General features: G+C 38.9%; 1 pseudogene; it reads left to right on the forward strand.

Moving 5' to 3' along the window:
* The first annotated feature begins 3,764 nt into the window (after positions 1-3,764).
* Positions 3,765-14,847, forward strand: LOC120260062 (annotated as a pseudogene).
* Positions 14,848-16,238: the final 1,391 nt, after the last annotated feature.

Consider the following 16,238-nt stretch of genomic DNA (forward strand, 5'->3'; position numbering starts at 1 on the left):
CAATACGACTGTAACAAGCTCTGGAGGCTTGGCGAAGTCCATAGAGAGCCTTTTGAAGCTTATACACATAATTTTCTTTCTCTTCAATGGTGAAACCTTCCGGTTGTTCAACTAATACATCTTCTTTTAATTCTCCATTCAAGAAGGCGGTCTTGACATCCAGTTGATATAACTTCCACTTTCTCTGAGTTCCAATAGCTAGGAAGAGACGAACCATCTCCATTCAAGCAACGGGAGAGAATATCTCATCAAAGTCTTCTCCTTCACATTAAGCATAGCCTTTTGCAACTATACGAGCCTTCCTCCTTAGCAGAGAGCCACCCGGATTGAATTTCGACTTGAATACCCATTCAGACCAATTGCCTTCTTGCCTGGTGGTAGAGAGATCAACTTCCAAGTTTGGTTCTTGTGAATAGCCACCATCTCCTCATTCATGGCTGCAATCCACTCATGATTTGATTTTGCTTCTTCATAGATCATAGGGTCTGCAGCGATCAGTGCAAAAGAACAAGAAGAGTAGATATCGGAGAGATTTTTATACCTCACCGGAGCTTCGCCATCGCTGGTGGTTTCAGATGAGAGAGTTGGAGATGAGGCGTCAGGAAGATGATGAATTCTAGTCTATTGATTTGTTACTTCCAACGGTAAGGATTCATTTGTTTGATCTCGCTCCATGTCATCAAACGGCACATAAACTGAGGTTGCTGAGCTGGAGGATTTGGACCAATCCCAGTGTTTATTCTCAAAAAAGTGAGATTTCACTGATGTGTACATGCTTCATATCCGGATCCAGCACCTGATAGGCCTTTGATCCATCACAGTAGCCAATGAAGACGCACAGAGATGACTTGGCATCAAGTTTGGTTCATTGACTGGAGTCAATAAGCCTGTGTGCGAGGCATCCGACCACTTTAAAGAAGTTTACTCTGGGCTTTGACCCAGTCAAGGCTTCAAACGGGGTTTGACCCTCCAGTGCTCGAGTCAACGAGCGATTGATTATAAAAACCGTGGTCGCCACTGCTTCTCCCCATAACTCTGATGGCATTCCGGCGTCTAACAGCATGGTTCGTGCCATTTCAATAATTGTCCTATTTTTCCTCTCCGCAACGCCATTCTATTGGGGCGATCTCGATGCGGGTGAGCTGATGAAGAATCCCATTAAGGTTGCATAATTTCTTGAAGTCTTTAGACATGAACTCTCCACCTCTGTCTGTCCGGAGAGCTTTCATAGGTAAAAAGTACTGCTTCTCAACAAGGGATTTGAATGTTTTGAGGTGTTGCAGTGCTTCTGATTTCATCTTCAAAAAATATTGCCAACAATACCTGGAATAATCATCACTTATCAGCATGAAATAGAGATTACCTCCAATGGTTAGATTCTTCATTGGTCCTACAAGGTCACCATGAACCAATTCCAGTGGTGCTTTTGCACGAGTGACCACACCTTTTGGAAATTCATTTCTGGTTTGCTTTCCTAGTGAGCAAATTTCACATGAATCAATTCCAGCAATGGGTGACAGTCCAAGCACCAACTTTTCTTCATGAAGTCGCTTCAATGTTTTTGAATTAACATGACCATACCTCTTGTGCCAGAGATAAGATACATCATCTTGTGCTATGTGAGCATAGTTTACATCTTCAGCAACCAGTGGGAATAGCCTGTGTTTAGTCATGCATACTTGAGCCACAGTGTACTTCGATTTGGTCTCACTGATGAAGCACACTCCCTTAGAGAAATTCACATCATATACCGAGTCCATTAGTTGTCCTATACTTAACAAATTATGCGTTAAGTTGGGCACTAACTGGACCTTAGTAAGAGTAATTTGCTTCCCAGAATTTGTACCCAAAAAGATAGAGCCAATACCTTCAACTTGAAGAGCTTTCTCATCTCCAAGTCTTATGGTCTTGTTTACTGTGGATTCAAGAGTTTGAAACAAAGCTTTCTCACCTGTCATATGGTTGGAACATCCGCTATCAATGAGCCACGTTCCTCCATTTTTATTCACAGCATCATCATCTATGGCCATGAACACAACTCCTTCTTCATCTTTGTCTTTGCCTTCTTCTGTAACATTGGCCTCCTTGTTTCTATACCAACATTGAGCCTTTACATGCCCAAACTTCTTGCAAATGAAGTATTGAACTCCTTTGTACTATCTTGCATTGTTACTTGAACTCCCAGCTTCTGTGATTGAGCGTCCACCGGTTGTATTTCTTCCCAGTCCTCTTGCTCTTCCTCGGAAGTAATCCCGGCCGTGACCTCTTCCTCTGTTGCCTTGATCTCCAAACTGAGAGCTTTTGGCACGCAGAGCTTTTTCTTCATCTGGTTCACTTGAAATATCAAGTATGGACTCATGGTTTTTTAATGATCCACTGGGATCATCAATGCTCAAAGTACTCAGGTTTTTGGCTTCAATAATTGAGTGCACCACCTGTGAGAACCTTGGAGTAAGGCTTCTCACAATCTTGCTTACTACTGCCTTCTGTGGGAGTGTCTCACCCATCACTCGAATTTTATATACTACATCAAGGACTCTACTGATGTAGTCTTGAACTTTCTCTCCATTCTTCATCTTCAAAGCATCGAATCCTTTGTTGCCTTGATTTCCAAACTGAGTGTAGTTGCACTGTGAGATTCTCAGTATTCCCTTGAAATTCTTTCTTGATGATCTCCCAAGCCTCCTTTGCAATCTTGGCTTCAGTGATCCTGATGAGGATCCTCTTGTCAAGTGCTTGTTGAATGAGGAAGAGAGCTTTTGCATCCTTCTTCATGCTCTCATTGATTCTATTCCCATCTCCTTCCTCACTGAACCCCTTTTCAACTAGGTTCCATAGATCTTTAGACCGAAACATGGTCTTCATCATCAAGCTCCAAAGGTTGTAGTTCTCACCATCAAAGAGTGGAACATGTGGATCTCTTGCTGAAGAAGAACTACCCATCTCTGATACCAATTATAGGATCTCTAACTGGATATAGAATGAAACTAGTTCTTCAACTTAAACAACAAGACACTCACTTACACTCTATACTCAGAACACTCTCATATGAAGAGGAGAATACTCAATTGATCATTAAAAGGTTCACTAAATTCATTCATTCAAACACTGAAGATATAAAGACTAAAGGTAGTGATTGCCAGTCAAGCATCTCACTAATTACATGCTAATACAACAAAAGAAACACAGTAATGATTCAAAGGGAACCATTCCAAACAACATACAAACAACAGCAACATAAGTAACCAAGGTGACAGCTACTATTATTTAGTCTACTCAATAACAGCCCAACTGAGATTTCCCTCCAAATTCCTGATCAAACTCTAACACTATATGGTTTCCTCCAATCTGTTGAGATTTTAATACAAGTGCATCTACAAACTGAATATTTTCTAACTTATGGTAATTATTGTCCAATCCTAACGTGCCTGAGACAATGCTAATTTGTGCTTAATACGCTCCTAAATTATTTTATTCATTTGTATTAGTAATTTGTTCTCGAAAGATTTCTAAGATGAATGGACTGATTTTAATCTATCATGTGTTTATGGAACAAAGGCAAAAAAAAGTTGAATTAAAATCTAAAATACACAATTCCTTTTTCCTTGTCTATATGCAACAAACCATTTCCTAACCAACATGAGTTTGTAACTGTTGCTTTTGTTTATTAGTTTGAGCACGATATGTTGCACAATATGAAGCAATTATTGTTTATTTGATTTCACAGTATTATTATTTTGTTAATTAATTTCTTTCTCCAGATCTTACAACACCAGTGGGCTGAGCCTTTTATGGATCATGTTGATGTTGAAAGTCTTCAGCTTCACTATGAGGTCAGTTTGTTTAAATAGTTTTCTTTCTTTTATATGAAAGTCATGCTTGGCATATGAATAAAATATTTAGCTTAATATCTCTCACTATCTTCAAGTTCTCTTTTGCATTGGAAATGATGAGCTGCAACCAACTCTTAGGGGTTTAATACATTTAAGCATTCCTCTCTGGTAGTTTTGATATCGTAATTAACACATGGATTTTGTTTGTGTTCTCATTAAGCGTGTGTGAAGGATGATGTAAGCATTCCTCTCTGGTAGTTTTTATATTTATTATTTAATGCAAGTAAGAGATGATGCCTTAGATGTAATTTTCAACTGAACTATGACAATGTATTGCAAGAATTTTTGTACTAGTTAGCACTGAAAGCATTTTTGTGAACATATTTTATGGATGATATAATTTATATTCAAAATTATGTTGAAGAATTTGTTGGGAGTTTGCCTTAAATGCAACAGTGAAAAACGCGGAATTTGCTGTAGCAATGCACTGTATCAGTGTTACTGTTCACATGCGGCCGGTATGCGGGCGCACACTTGCCCGTGAACCTCACTGGCGAACCTATGCGGGCGCAAGCTTGCCCGTGAGCCTTGCTGTCTACCGGGTGCATGTGCAAAATCACTGTTCATCGCACTGCAGCAAAATCACTGTTCATGTGCGGGTATCATGCGGCCGCAAAACACCCGTGAGCTTCACTGGCGACCTTGTGCGGCCCCGTATGCAGCCCGCATAAGTTGCAAAAAACCTTCAATAGCTTCCTTGAGGCTTCAATGCTCCTCCCAAGGGTTCTACAAGGCTTCAAAGCTTCAAAACAACTCATAAAATGCTATCAAACCCCTCATTCATGTTAGAATGAGATGAACAAACATACAACAACATAAGAAACGATTTTTATCGTGGAAACCCTACAAATCGAGGAAAAGCCACGGGACTCCTTGAGCCTCTTAAACATGTTTCTACTATGTTGACTTATGGGATAATACCAAGTTCTCTCTAGCTCACTAGAAGAATACATGCAAAGAACATGAAGTTCACAAGAAAAAAGAGATTCAACACTCATACATCATCCATACACTAGGATGGTTCACAAAAGGACCTTAAGTAATGACAGTTGAGGGATCAAACCAAAGGATTAGTAGAGATCCGGCGATGATGCCTTCTCCAAGAACCCTAGCTCCTCATTCTCTTCCTTAGATGATGCCCTTTTTCTTTTCTCTTCTTTTCCCAAAAACTGTGAATAGTCACCCACTCATTCTCATCAAATATGAGAGCTTTTACCATTGTGAAATTCCCTTCAAGCCCTCCTCCATAAGTCAACATAGCTTCATTTTTTTAACCATGGGCCAACCCAACAAATGAGCTGGACCCAACAAATCTCCCCCTCAACACCATTTGGGGGGTTCTACCAGTCCTGCTCTTTCCTGACATGCTTCAAGCTTCTCCTTGGGCAATTCCTTGGTGAACATATCGGCCCCATTCTCACTAGTGTATATCTTCTCCAAGTACAACTCTTTGGCTTCAAAAATATCTCGAATCCAATGATATCTAACATCGATATGCTTGGACTTCGAATGGAATGTTGAATTCTTGGAAAGATGGATGGCGCTCTGACTGTCACAATAGACAATACACTTCTCTTGTTGCATACCCAATTCTTCAAGAAACTTCTTCATCCACAAAGCCTCCTTTCAACCCTCAGTAATTGCAATATACTCAGCTTCTGTGGTGGATAATGCAACACACTTCTGCAGCTTTGACTGCCAAGAAACAGCTCCCCCTGCAAAAGTCATCATGAACCCTGAAACTGATTTTCTGGAGTCCACATCAACTGCCATATCTGAATCTATGTACCCATGCAAAAGTGGTTCACCTTTACCAAAACACAAACATACCCGGGAGGTACCTCTTAGATACCTCAGTATCCACTTCACTGCAGCCCAGTGTTCCTTTCCTGGATTTGAGAGAAATCTGCTCACAACACCAACAACATGAGCAATATCTGGCCTCGTACACACCATGGCATATATCAAACTGCCAACAGCGGATGCATAAGGAACTCGGCTTATCTCCTCCTTCTCTTTGTCACTTGAAGGACATTGACTTGAGCTAAGTTTAAAATGACTTGCAAGTGGAGAACAGACAGCCTTGGCAACCTTCATGTTGAACCTCTCAAGAACCTTGTCAATGTATTTTTCTTGAGACAACCACAACTTCCTATTCATCCTGTCACGGGAGATTTTCATACCAAGAATCTGTTTAGCTGTACCTAAGTCCTTCATAGCAAAGGACTTGCTTAACTGTCTCTTCAGGTCTTCAATCTTGCTTACATCATGACCAACAATAAGCATGTCATCAACATAGAGTAGAAGAATAATGAAGTCATCATTTGAGTGTTTCTTCACAAACACACAATGATCAACAAATGTTCTAGTGTATCCTTGAGTCGTCATAAAGGAATCAAACTTCTTGTACCACTGCCTTGGCGCTTGTTTGAGTCCATACAAACTCTTTTTCAACCTGCACACTAGATTCTCTTTTCCCTTGACTTTGAACCCTTCTGGTTGCTCCATATATATTTCCTCCTCTAAATCACCATGAAGCAATGCGGTTTTCACATCAAGTTGTTCCACCTCTAGGTTTAGACTAGCAGCTAAACCAAGCACAACTCTGATGGATGACATCTTCACAACTGGAGAAAATATTTCTTCAAAGTCAATACCTTTCTTTTGACTGAACCCCTTCACAACCAACCTTGCCTTGTACTTTGGTTGTGAGCTATTACTTTCAGTCTTCAACTTGTACACCCACTTGTTCTTGAGTGTTTTCTTGCCCTTAGGAAGCTTCACCAAATCATAGGTGTGGTTCTCACACAAGGAACTCATCTCCTCTGGTATGGCTCCAAACCACTCTTGCTTCTTCTCATGTTGAATAGCTTCCTTATATGTTTTTGGCTCTCCCCCATCACTGAGCATAACATATTCATTTGTACTGTATCTATTAGAGGGATGACGGTCTCTAGTAGATCTTCTCACTTGGGTTTCAACTGGTGGTGTTGGAGATGCTTCTTCAATTTCTTCAACTGGCTCTACATCTTCAACTGGAGGAACTTCATTTCTAACAATCTCATTTCCATTTTCTTGGACATCTCCCCCTTGAGCTGAACTCGGTATAGGTGAAGGAACTGGATCAACACTAATAGAAATCTCAACTGAGGAACTAGAGGTCTCATCCTGCTCATCAAGATCAGTCATTTGGTCTTCTAGAAACACAACATCTCTGCTCCTGACAACCTTCCTGTTAACTGGATCCCACAATCTGTAGCCAAATTCCTCATGACCATAACCCAAGAAAATGCACTGCTTTGCTTTGTTATCAAGCTTGGACCTTTCATCTTTAGGAATGTGAGCAAATGCCCTATAGCCAAATACTCTCAAATGAGTATAGGAGATATCCTTCCCAGTCCACACTCTGTTCGGCACATCACCATCTAGAGTTGTTGCTGGAGAAAGATTTATCATGTCCACTGCAGTCCTCATAGCTTCCCCCCAAAAGGACTTAGGAAGCTTTGCATGAGAGAGCATGCATCTGATCCTCTCTTCAATTGCTCTGTTCATTCTCTCAGTCACACCATTAAGCTGAGGTGTCTTGGCTGGAGTCTTCTCAAGCCTGATGCCATGACGTCTACAATACTCCTCAAATGGCCCTCTGTATTCACCACCATTATCTGCTCTCACTGCCTTCAATTGTTTTCCTGTCTCCCTTTCAACCTTGACATGGATGTCCTTGAAGACATCAAGCACTTGATCTTTGGTCTTCAAAACAGTTGCCCAGACCTTCCTTAAATGATCATCAATGAAGGTCACAAAATAATGTCCATCCCCAAGTGTTTTATCCTGCATAGAACAAACATCAGTATGCATCAAATCAAGAATATTTGATCTCCTGGATGGGCGGTGAGAATGAAATGCCACTCTATGTGTTTTCCCTGCTAAGCAATCCACACATGTTTTGAAAGATGCCCCTTGCATGTTTGGTAGAAGATTCTTCTTGGAGAGAAGCTGTAGCCCTTTCTCACTGACATGCCCAAGTCTTCTATGTCATAGCTCAATGCTTGCATCTTTTTGAATTGCATTCAACTCTCCTATGTGTAACTTAGCTTGCATAACATAGAGTGTGTTTGCCTTATTCCCTCTAGCAAACACTAAGGAACCTTTGGTGAGCTTGCACTTGCTTTCACCAAACCAACTGACAAACCCATCATAATCAAGTTTTCCTGTGGATATCAAATTTAGGCGAATGTCTGGAACATGCCTAACATCCTTGAGTACTAGCTTAAGCTCTTGATTGGTCTCCAAGCAAATATCTCCAATACCCACTATCTTCGATGCACCACTATTACCCATTTTGACATTTCCAAAATCACCACTAGAGTAGATAGAAAAGAAGTTACCATGGGGAGTGACATGAAATGAAGCTCCTGAATCAAACACCCAGTCACTCTTTTGGCTCACAAGATTAATACAATCATTATCACAAATGACACTGATGTCACCATCTGAGGCTACTGTATTAGTCTCCTCCTCCTCTTTACTTCCACCACTCTGTTCTCTTTTAAGAAGCCTACACTCCCTCTTCATGTGGCCCATCTTGTTACAATGGAAGCACTTGATGTTTTTCATGTTCTTTGATCTACCCCTGGATGTGTCTTTGTTGCCATGACCATGAGGATACCTGCTCTTGCTTCTACCACGACCTTCTGGCTTTTCTGAAACAAGAACACCCGAGGAAGTTTCACCTTTTTCTTTCCTCCTAGCCTCTTCACTCAAGAGGCTTTCCTTAACCATTTCCATGGTTAGCTTTCCTCCTGGTGCTAAAGTGCTTAGAGATACCACCAAAGTTTCCCAACTATCTGGCAAGGAACTTAGGAGTAGCAATGCTTGCAACTCATCTTCAAGAGTCATCTTCATAGATGTCAATCGGTTTACTAAGCCTTGGAAGTCACTAGTATGTTCTGTCATACTTCTTCCATCTCTGTACTTCAAATTTACAAGCCTTCGAATGATTGAGGCCTTATTCCTGGAGGTGCTCTTTTCATACATGCCTTCTAACTTTTTCCAAAGTGCATCGGCCTTCACTTCTTCGGAAATGTGATGAAAAATATTTACATCCACCCATTGCCTAATTGTTGAAGTAGCTTTTAGATGTAAAATTTCCCATTCGTCATCACTCACCTTCTTCGGTTTTTCTTTGCCCATCACCGGTATGTACAAGTCTTTTACAATGAGTAAGTCTTGCATCTTGCGCTTCCAAATCGAATAATTCGATTGGGTTAACTTTATCATCCCACATGAAGCTTGTTCGGCCATCTCAATTCACAACAAATGATCCCTAATCAACCTGTAAGCTCTGATACCACTTGTTGGGAGTTTGCCTTAAATGCAACAGTGAAAAATGCGGAATTTGATGTAGCAATGTACCCTGCAGCATGTTACTGTAGCAAAGTTACTGTCCACGAGTGCTATTCATCACACTGTAGTAAAAATCACTGTTTATGTGCGGGTCTCATGCGGCCTCAAAACACCCGTGAGCTTCACTGGCGACCTTGTGCGGCCCCGTATGCAGCCCGCATAAGTTGCAAAAAACCTTCAATAGCTTCCTTGAGGCTTCAATGCTCCTCCCAAGGGTTCTACAAGGCTTCAAAGCTTCAAAACAACTCATAAAATGCTATTAAACCCCTCATTCATGTTAGAATGAGATGAACAAACATACAACAACATAAGAAACGATTTTTATCGTGGAAACCCTACAAATCGAGAAAAAACCACGGGACTCCTTGAGCCTCTTAAACATGTTTCTACTATGTTGACTTATGGGATAATACCAAGTTCTCTCTAGCTCACTAGAAGAATACATGCAAAGAACATGAAGTTCACAAGAAAAAAGAGATTCAACACTCATACATCATCCATACACTAGGATGGTTCACAAAAGGACCTTAAGTAATGACAGTTGAGGGATCAAACCAAAGGATTAGGAGAGATCCGGCGATGATGCCTTCTCCAAGAACCCTAGCTCCTCATTCTCTTCCTTAGATGATGCCCTTTTTCTTTTCTCTTCTTTTCCCAAAAACTGTGAATAGTCACCCACTCATTCTCATCAAATATGAGAGCTTTTACCATTGTGAAATTCCCTTCAAGCCCTCCTCCATAAGTCAACATAGCTTCATTTTTTTTTAACCATGGGCCAACCCAATAAATGGGCTGGACCCAACAGAATTGTTATGTTTATCTGAGGCGACAACATTTTGTTGGGAAATATCTCTTGTGGAAAAATTATTGTAGTTGTTTATCATTATATAATATGATATGAAACAAGCTTTGGTGAACTGATCCAAGTTTCAAATTAATTCTAAGATCTCTATAAAGCAAAAGGTGTTGAGGATACATGTATGAACAGTTATTTACCTGCCGCTCGACAGCTATTTTACAATCATGTTTATATACCTGCTTGCTGATGGACAATGATGTCCCCAAGATGTAGATGATTGTGTAAGCAAATTAAAGAGCAAGTAGAAGTGAAAGAATGCATTTTTGATAATAACGAAAGTTTGTTTAAATAACAACCATGAACATCTAACGTGATATATTGGTGAGATGATATAGTAGAAAATGATAACCACCTCCTTGTCAAAAATGATGATCACCTATTATTTACTAATGTGTCAAACACTTTGCAACTTTTTAGCTCTATCCGCCACTTTAAATTTTGTTAAGGTAACAATGATGATTTCAAGATAAATTTGCTATCTATATCATGTGGGGCTAGGTTCCTATCTATCATATGTTTTCTACTTTGCACGCTAGAATGTTTAGTAATACAAGTTTTAAGAAAACCCTATTCCTTGTTGTATTTTTAATAAATCTTTTTTTTTTCAAATTGTAAAATTGGTTAAGCCAAATTGATGTTTAAAATTTATAACCTCCATTCCACAAGCATTGCTTTGAATTGATTTATTGTAATACTTGTAATCTCATAATGTTGATGAATGTTTTTTGTTTGTTTGCTTTTTTTTCATCATTTTAGATAATTAAGAAACCTATGGATTTCAACACCATCAAGACTCGGATGGAAGCAAAGGATGGCAATGGATACAAAAATGTTCGGGAAATATATGCTGGTGTCAGATTAGTCTTTACCAATGCTATGACCTATAATGGCGAGAAGAATGAATATTATATAATGGCCAAAACTTTGCTGTGCAAATTTGAAGATAAGTGGCTCAATTTACTGCCAATGGTCCTTAAAGAGGTAAAAGTTGTTTTTATTTGGTCTATATTCTTGCATTCAGTCATTTATCAAGAACTAGACTTTCTTTGCTTTAATAGGAAAGGAAACAAGAGGAGACACAAGCACTAGCTAAAGTAAATAGGCAGATTGCTGAAGAGGCTACTATCATAAAAAAGGCACAGGATACAAATAATGAGGTAAGCTTATCCTATACACTTGTCCAACACTAGATCAAAATCTTTTTATACATAGAAAGCAGAAACAACAACGCGCTTATGTGCTAGCTGCATATAATTTTATTTTCTCCTGTTGAGACTGTATGGATGTTAAATTTAATGCCTTATTTGAGATAGGACTAGAAAAGAATAAGACAACAATCAATTCAGGGCTCAACCTTGTAATCCGTTTCCATGAATGGAACTAAAGGGTATGAGTAAGAGAGAAACAAGTTAGCAATATGGATGAATTGCATGCCAGACCATGGATATACCTATGTTCGGTAATGCATACCAGGATACCCAAGCATGCATCTAGAATTGTTGTTCTTTGATCCTTAACAAAATGAGTGAAGAATCTGGTGAAACTTTATTCAACCAGTTCTTTTGTTACCCTAATCCTAGTATTTGTTTTCTATTTCCTTATCATTTCTTGTTCTGTTTCTGCTTACTAAGCTCAATTTGCATTTAGAGGAACTTAGAGAAATGGTGGTGCATAAATGCAGGTGTTCCCTTTAAGCTCAATTTCTTTCTTTGTTACACATTTATTATATATGTGGTTTATCATACATTTTCCATTTGTTTTGCTGGCTCAATTCTTTTGAATTGAGTTCTTGCAGTTAATCATTGTGGTATGTAGTAAGTATAACAGTAAAAATGATGAGTAATCAATACACTAAGTTGGACTACTGCCTTGATAAAAGATGGGTGTTTGTTAAAAAGATAATAAGTAATTCTTGAAGCCTCTAACTTATAAAACACCAAAAGTCTAGCAAAAATTCAATAGAATGTTTTCAAATTCTTGTGAGGAAAGATGAGTATCCTAAAATCTGGAATAAAGTCTAATGCTTTTTCCTATTGTTCAAACTATGGCTTACAAGGGTGCAAATCGTAGAAGGAATATACTTAACCTTGGTCATTCTTCTGCAAAATTTTGTCCTTCAATTCTTTACCATCCTAGTGGCTTAAAGCAGCAAATTGTCTTCTCAAACATAGCCCAGAAGTAATACTGCAAGTCAACAGTGTCTTGAAAGGTGGTATATACAAACTTGCTATAGAAGACTACTTCAATTCAATCCTATCTTTCAGTGGAAATGGTTGAAAAAGATAATTGGTTAGTTGTTGATCAGTTAGTTGATGCTTGGGATATAAACTAGTGATTTTTTGTTTCATTTTTTTGTTTTAAAATTTGAAAGAAGGAAACTGTGAAACTGAAGAAAAAAAAATAATAAAAAAACTCATAACGTTTTCTTAATTATTGTATGGGGAAGTTTGTCAAATAAGCCCCTTACAGAATAATATTCAGCTGTTTGTGAACCAATTAGGCAATATAACTCATTGTTTCTTCAGTTGTATTTGCAATTTTAATCTATGGATTGTGTATATGATCTTCACTTTTAGGGCCATGTAAGTTGCGAAGAGAATCTTCTTTATATATGCAACTCCTAATTGAAATGATTTGATAAAAAAATTCAATCTCAAACAGTTGGGGTGAGCTTGATGTTTGTGGTTATGTCATGTTCTTGGGAAATGATTAATTGATGAGGCCTCTCATGCAGATTTTATAATATGCGCTTAGGCATCCAGAAAGCTCTTGTTCTTCTTTTGTTTATATTTAGCTCTCATGCCATCTCCTTGCACTTCTCTATCTATCTCTTCAGGTAATTACGAGTAAATTTTAATATAATCTTACTTCCTCAGTTGCTTCATGTAGTTAAAAGGCACAATATAAATTGTTTTATCATAAAGCTTTCAATATAAGCTTTTTTCCAACCTATACCATTATTTGTTAGCCTAGTGCCTTTTTTTGCACTACATTATGACAATTTTTAACTCAATGCTTGGCTAACTTTTGAAAAAAAGTGGATAAACCACGTGCATTAAAAAAAGAGAACCAACGAACAAAGTTCCAAAGAGGAGTACCAATAGTCTACCCACCAGGAGTGGGAGAAGAAAAAACAAAAAAACAGGACACAACACAAACCAAAACAAGGGAAAAAGAAACAAAAGACCACTCGGAGGACAGACCCCTCCAAGGGCAAAAAAACATCATCAAGGTACTATCCCTTACTCTGAGAAGGAACCAGATCGGACTGAGCCCCCTGCTCCAAGTCACGAGAGGAGAGGAAATCAAGGCTTCTCCTAAGTTTGCTGCTTGGCTCATCAAATTTAGCTTTCTTCGAGTCAGGAGCTGCATTCATCCACATAAGCACCATATGAATAATCTTAAGAAAAACAGAAGTAGTAGATGAACAAGCACAATAAAAAATGTGTGCATTCCTCTCCAACCAAATATTTCAAGTCACGGCTCGAAGGAGCAAATCCCAACAAGGAGTCAAGGAGTTAGAAAATTGGGAACGCCAGTTCCCCCACAGGTCTATCAGAGAATTTGGGATACGAAGACCTCCAAATAAATAGCAGAAGAAACCCCAAATTTGAGAGGCGACCGAACACTGGATGAAGAGGTGATCTGCAGACTCAATCGCGGAGTGACACATCACACAAGTGATATCCTGAAGGGTGTTACACCTCCTAATAGCAAGGTTCTGCAAGGTAAGAATTTTGTTGTCCCAAACCAACCAATTAAAATGTCTGCAGAAGATAAAAGACAACTCTCGACGGAGCTTTGCCACTTGTCTTTTAAAGAAATCTGTAAGGCAATTGTGATTGTTGTGAAAAAAGACCCCAGCTTTCATTCAAATATTGTTTTGTGGATCTCGACTTGGATAAACAGGTCAATATTTCTTATATATATATTGTTAGATGTATGTTAGATATATGTATGTATGTATGTATATATGTACAGTTGTTGTTGGGTATACTTATACTATTATCTTCTACATGTACCAAATGTCATACTTGTTTACACACACATTGAATGAGAATCTATGCTTCCCTATCTTCTATCTTCTAACATGGTATCAGACTAGGTTAGATTTCTCCGGCCATCTTCTGGCCATCTTCCGGTCATTCTCTTTGGTCCTCTCTCCGGTCATCCTCATCAGTCCTCCTCCTCTACAGGCCATCCTCTTTGGGCCTCTCTCCGGTCATCCTCTTCATCTACTTTCTTTTTCCTTCTTCTAACATATATAAACTATTTCAGCTTTATGTTCACTTGAATCACTTCCTTATATTGATTTATGCATTGTAAAAACATTAATTAGTGAAAAACAACAATGAGTTTAACATTTGCCATTAGATTTTGAAAAAAAAAGTTCAACACCAAGATGGCAAGATCACTGTCAAATTTGTTTCGGTAGCCATGACTTCCTTGATAGAAACATGAGATAATTTTGGTTTTTTTTTTTCCGAAAGACAAACATTTTTATGTATTCAAATAGAGAAATTTTTAATTGTGCAGAGTGAGAGCACATTATGGAAGCTGAGGTTGTTGTTGAAGGATGTAATGCAAAATCATCAATTTCAGAAATTCCCAAACATGTTTGATAAAGCTTCAAAGCAGAAGAATGTACCTAGAGTTAGCAAGAACTCAAAGCGCAAGAACCAAAACTAATTGTCCCTTGTTATAGAGCCCTTTGGCTGAATAATTGATCTAGTGTATATACAAACTCTTCAATGTCCTCTGGCTAAATACTTGATTCAGTGTAAATGTATGCAACTAAAGAAGTCGAACAGATATTCTAGCCTTTATTATTATTATTATTATTATTATTATTATTATTATTATTAATGCATATCTTCTGGGAATAAATTCTCTTATCATGCAACCTTGAAGGAGTTTCACACAAATCTGGTACCTTATCGGTAAGTAAAATCATCTTATTGCTAGCAAACTTTATATCTTTAATTGAACCACAATCTTGCTGTGAGTTGCAGTCTATGTTGTGCATTCTTTATGTTGTAATATATTGTTGTTAAAACAAGTGTTGTACAGCTGGATCCCATATCAAACAAGTCTTGTATAGCTGGATCCCATTATCAGTTTTGAAATAAAATCAAGGTGTCTCACATGTACAAAGTGAGAGACTTTTTCAAGACTAAACAACATGGTATCAGAGCCACTCCCACCATAGCCCTAGCTGTCCTACTACAGCCATCGCCGCTGCTTGCCGTTGCCGTCATCGGCCTCCGCAGCCATTGCTGATGCTGTCAACAAGCACCTAGTCTACTTCACTGGCAAAGAGTCCGTGCTCTTCTTGGACTGTCACAGTAAGGGAGCAAGGAGTTGAATGCTAGTGTTTTTCTCATCTTCTTCTCTTGCTTGTTCTTGTTTGTTGTGATGGAGAACCAAACAAGATCTGTTAGTGGACAAACCATGATCAATCTTACCGTAGAGGATTTGAGGACCTTTTTGAGGGAGATAGTCCATGTGTCTGAAGCTCAGCGAGGTGGACGTGGGGCTTCCAGCTCAAAGATTATAGTGAAGCCGGAGATTGAGAAACACATCAAATTAGAGTTGATGCTGAATGAAGTCAAACTTGAGGGCACTAAAAACTATTTGAGCTAGTCACGCCAGGTTGTCCTTATTCTGAAGACGAAGGCTTGGAGGGATATATTACTGGAGAACGCAAGGAGCCAACTGACAAAACAACAATCGATTGGAGGTTATGGAGCTCTACTAATTCATTAGTGATTGCATGGCTAATGAACTCAATGTCACCATCAATTGTGTCTATGATTGAGGCCATTGAACATGCTAGTGAAGTGTGGAAGGCAATGAAGAACATGTATTCTGGGGTTGGAAATGTCATGCTAATGACACAGGTAGAAGAAGAACTTATGAAGACAAGGCAGGAACAACGCACTGTTCTAGAATATGCCGCTGAGCTCAAGCGGTTGTGGTCCAATCTTGACTATTATGATCCGTTAACAGTGCCTGATGCAGCGAGTGCAGCAATAAGCAGGAAGTGGATTGATCGTCGGAGAGTAGTCCAATTTCTTAAA

The sequence above is a fragment of the Dioscorea cayenensis genome, chromosome 5 (assembly GCF_009730915.1).
Source record: "Dioscorea cayenensis subsp. rotundata cultivar TDr96_F1 chromosome 5, TDr96_F1_v2_PseudoChromosome.rev07_lg8_w22 25.fasta, whole genome shotgun sequence".
NCBI classification, from domain to species: domain Eukaryota; kingdom Viridiplantae; phylum Streptophyta; class Magnoliopsida; order Dioscoreales; family Dioscoreaceae; genus Dioscorea; species Dioscorea cayenensis.